This window comes from Ranitomeya variabilis, chromosome 7, assembly GCF_051348905.1.
Source record: "Ranitomeya variabilis isolate aRanVar5 chromosome 7, aRanVar5.hap1, whole genome shotgun sequence".
Taxonomy (NCBI): domain Eukaryota; kingdom Metazoa; phylum Chordata; class Amphibia; order Anura; family Dendrobatidae; genus Ranitomeya; species Ranitomeya variabilis.
Window position 1 is genome coordinate 138,021,869 of NC_135238.1, and position 4,945 is coordinate 138,026,813.

At 38.9% G+C, this 4,945-nt stretch overlaps 1 long non-coding RNA gene across 1 annotated transcript; it reads right to left on the minus strand.

Annotated features, from left to right (window-relative positions):
* Nucleotides 1–369: 369 nt before the first annotated feature.
* LOC143785589 (uncharacterized) lies at nt 370–1,264 on the minus strand. The gene is made up of 3 exons (XR_013218024.1): nt 1,054–1,264; nt 801–953; nt 370–486 (listed from the first exon to the last, which is right to left on the minus strand). It is a non-coding gene; the product is annotated as an uncharacterized LOC143785589 (long non-coding RNA).
* Between the last annotated feature and the right edge of the window lie 3,681 nt (nt 1,265–4,945).

Here is a 4,945-nt window from a genome sequence, read left to right on the forward strand (position 1 = left end):
TTGTAGGTATACAGTGTTTTTAAAAATAAAATAATTATGTTCAAGTGCAAATCTTAGTAGGGACATGAGGTCAATCAATTCTGCATCATAGTTGGACATTGTGAGGAACATTTGTACTGCATGTATACCATCTTTGTGTTGGATCGAGGTATACAACGATTCCACGTCGAGTGTGACAAGCCACATGTCCTCCTCCATTGGAATACCCTCAATTTTACCCAAAACATCACCTGTATCTTTAATGTGTGACGATAAATTTTGAACAATGGGTTTCAGATGATGATCAAGGTACTTACATGTGACTTCACATAGACTTCCGTTTCCTGAGACGATTGGTCGTCCTGGTGGGTTAGATAGACTCTTGTGTACCTTTGGTATAAAATATATACATGCAGTTCTTGGGTAAGTGGGTATTAAGTTATCCCTTAGCTCTTTAGTTATTATTTCTTCCTGAAAGGCTCTGTCCAGTATGTTGTAAAGTTCACTCTGAAAAACAGATGTTGGATTATACGTTAATCTCTTATAGCAGGTGGTGTCTCTGAGTTGTCTGAAGGCCTCTTTCTCATATTGCTTCCGAGGCCATACAACAACATTGCCCCCTTTATCAAAGGGTTTTATAACTATCTCCCTCATGTTCTTGAGTTCACGTAATGCTTTTCTTTGGCTTTCAGACATATTGTCATTGGATATACCACCCGCAATTTTTTAAAATTCCTCCGTAACCAATTTTACAAAGATTTCAATATTAGGGTAGATGTTTAATGATGGAAATTTTTTTGGGGTTGGCACTACAAACTTACTTCCCATTGATGGTTCATTCTGTTCACCACTCAATTCTTCCAATATTTTTATAGTCTCCATTTCCTCCGCATTCCATTCTTCACCTCTCTCTGATTTATCATGTAATTTTTTAAGGACCAATTTTCGTGCAAACAAGTGCAAATCCTTTATGGCTACAAAGGAGTCAAAGGGGGAGGTGGGAGAGAAAGTTAGACCCAAACTTAATACATCCACTTGAGCCTCAGATAATTTAATTTCTGATAAATTGATTACCTGCAATTTGGATGGCGGATTCTCGTTTCTCTTTTCACCTTTCTTTTTGTAATTATTCCCTTTTCTATTATAGTTATTTATCCTCAGGTTGTAGGGACGATACCTTGCTCCTATATCTCCTTCATCATCCCTTGATGACATAGATGAAAACAATGAAGATCTGGATCTCTGTTCTCTTGTCCCCAAACGCCACCTATACACGGTGCCACTTTTAAAGTCATTTAAATCCCTTTGAAATTTTTTTGTTTTTATTTCTTTGACTTCTTTCTCCCAGATTTGAAATTGGGTATCTATATCCTTGTTCAACATATCCAATTCGGATGTTGTAAGGGACTCTGTCAGTGTTTTCTGCGTGTTCTCAATGTCAAGATCAAACTTCTCTAGATTTTTCTTATTGTTACCTATCAATAGTTCAATGAGTGATCTTGAACACTGATTGCAGACTTCCTCCCACTTAATTTTGAATGCATTGTCATCTATGGGGAATGAGGGCATAATTCTCACCCTCAGGCCTCTTGGTATTAGACCCTTGACCAGATATTTCTCCAGAGAGACTTTATTCCACCACATACGGGTGCGTTTTTTCAACAAGTATCTTATAGGATTTTTCAACTCCATTTAAGAGGATCCAACCACTCAAGAGGACCCAAATGGGTTTTTTTTCCCTGCAATGACTGCATAGCTTGCCTAAATATGCAAAAGGCTTCAACTTTTAAATCAAGTGATGGCACTAGAAACTTTACCATCACACAACATATAACATGCAACACGGTAGGTGTTATATACTATGCCACATGTCCATGTGAGAAGATTTACGTTGGCCTTACATCTAGACCATTAAAAATCCGTGTAAGAGAACACTATAGGGATATCACCAATGCTCAAGAGGTAACGGATATATCAGTGCTTAAGCCAATACCAAGGCACTTCAAACAAGTTCACAACTGTAATGCTAGTCATTTGAGGGTGTCAGGGATTGATAAGGTCTTTATTGATCAGCGAGGTGGAAATTGTAGAAAAATTTTAGCACAGCTGGAAACCAGATGGATTAAAAGGATTGACTGCATCCATCCGAAAGGGTTAAATGAGAAACTAAGTTTTGCCCCTTTTCTTTCATTTTAAAATTGTCTCTATGTATGTTTTTGATTCATTTTGTTTATTTGTATATATAGTTTTTTTAATCGTGTCTTTTTCAGTTTTATCTAGATATCACTTACCATTTGTTGGTGATCTGACTGGCTGTGTGGATTTCAGTGATTGGAGGGCTGCGCAATGTCCTTTGGAGATGTATCCTCTTCTGGATCTTCACGGTGACGGATGGGGAATCTCGTTGGAACCTATAGAGAGAAAATTTAAAGAAAGAAGCAAACAATATCTGAGAAAAAGGGAATTGAAGACAACTAAGTGGATATGGTCGAGTGATGGACTTTATTGGACTCTTTTCAATCTTGAGCCATACCCATTATGGGACCTAAATAGTGAGCAATGAAGCTAAATAACAATATGTGCATACTAGTTGGAATATGTATTTGTACTCTATTTATACTAAAATTTGTTATAATTTTTATTGTATTGCTCTGTTATTTATATGTTCTGTTTACATAACAGGAGCAGGTCTACTTAATTTATTTATTGGTTTACCTATAGATTATGGACCTGAATAGGTCCCTACTCACAACAGTTTGCTATAGCTCTAGTATAATTGGGCACATTTGGCCCTATTAATTGGTGGGTCGTGGTCCTTTATGAGCCTATATATAGTAAGGCTCCTAAATTTCAGGCTATATAGATTAGGAACACTGCTCCCTCTAATATATGGGTTATGGTCCTGTGTGGACTTTTATATACAAAAGGTGGGCTATAGATTCACTGTACGGTCACTGGGATTAATATTTCCCTACCCACTATGGGGGCACTGATATGTAATAACAATTTGAACACATTACTTAGTATATGTATTTGGCACTGTATTTATTTTAGGCACCATTAATTATTCACTGATTTACTTAAAAGTATAGATCTGAATAGGTTTCTACTCACAATAGTTTGTCAGAATTTTAGAGTAATTGGGTACACTTAGCCCATTCATTTATGGGTCACGGTCCTTTAGGGGCCTGTATATATAACAAGATTCTTGAATCTCATCTTATATATGGTGGGAATATTGTCCCCGTGAAAGTATGGGTCATGGTTCTGTGTGGACCTCTATACACAAAAGTTTTTTTTAGATTCACGGTACGTTCACTGGGGGTATTATCTCCCTATCACTAACTACACATTCGTGTTTTGGTTTTAGTCCATTTATTGGAACAAATTTAATCCTATAATATCATATACTGTTCACTTTATTTAAGCCCCCTATTACATATACTATTTACATATCCGCTATATCCACTGAGAGATTTATGACACGTACTCTTATAACAGTCCTCTCTCTGTGGTCTTCTTACTGGTGGTGGTTTGTCCGCCGCTGATCTGGTCACCGCGCTGCCGTGGCAACGCGTCCGTAACGCCACTGACTCCGCCCCCGGTCCTGACGCGTCGGACTAGGGGGTGTGGCGGTGACGTGGGACGCTGACCTGCGCGTGCGCGGTGGCGTGAGGTGGCGGCGGAGTGCCACTACCATTTAAGAGCCACATAAGAGGCACAGCTATTCCCCACTTACTTTTCTCCCTTCTTCCATCTCCTTGATTCGCTTCAGCGGTGATTATTACCTGTCGCCGCGTGGTTCACCGCGCTGCTATGGTTACGCGTCCATGACGCTGCTGACTCCGCCCCCTACTCTGATGTCTCAGGCAGGGAGCGAGGAAGTGACGTAGGACGCCGACCTGCGCATGCGCGGTGGCCGGATCCAACATCGCTAACACAATAACGGCCTGATTAACCAACCACTATAAAAAGCACTACATTTTACATTTCAACATACATTCCCCCGGACGAAGCTAACGCGAAACGCGTGTTGGGGCTCTGGACCGCACAATTAGGTTATGTAGCACAGTTATCTTATATATTTACCCTCTGTCTATTACTTGTGTATGAACTATAAGTATATGGGGCCAATAGATTGCTGGTTATCAATATATTCCCTCATTAGCAGCGGTATTTCCATCTCTGTGGTGGTCATGTGGTGGCAATAGTTGGATGCAATGCACTACGCACTTTATTTTGTATGTACAACCATTATACCTCCATAGGAGTGGTGCAGCGCCACTTCAGTGCTGAGATAGCTCTATATATATGAGCAAATTAATTTCTATATCCAGCACCTCAGTAACAGCAAAAGGGATAAAAACCATTAAAATAGGCATTCCATGCAGGTGTATAGACTTTCATATATACATATTTATACTATACGTGCTAAGTGATTGTTTCTGTGCGTTTTTTTTGCATATGTTGTCTCCATTGTTAGGAATTTTTTTTAATATTTGGATTCTATGTTTTTAAATATTTAATAAAGTTTATAGATCTTATGACATTGACTTCCGTTTTTGATCTTTCTTTGAAATGTATATACAGGAGGAGATGACATACAGGTACATACTATATACAGGAGGAGATGACATACAGGTATATACTATATACAGGAGGAGATGACTTACAGGTATATACTATATGCAGGGGAGATGACATACAGGTATATACTATATACAGGAGGAGATGACATACAGGTATATACTACATACAGGAGCAGATGACATACAGGTATATACTGTATGCAGGGGAGATGACATACAGGTATATACTATATGCAGGGGAGATGACATACAGGTATATACTATATACAGGAGGAGATGACATACAGGTACATACTATATACAGGAGCAGATGACATACAGGTATATACTATATGCAGGGGAGATGACATACAGGTATATACTATATGCAGGGGAGA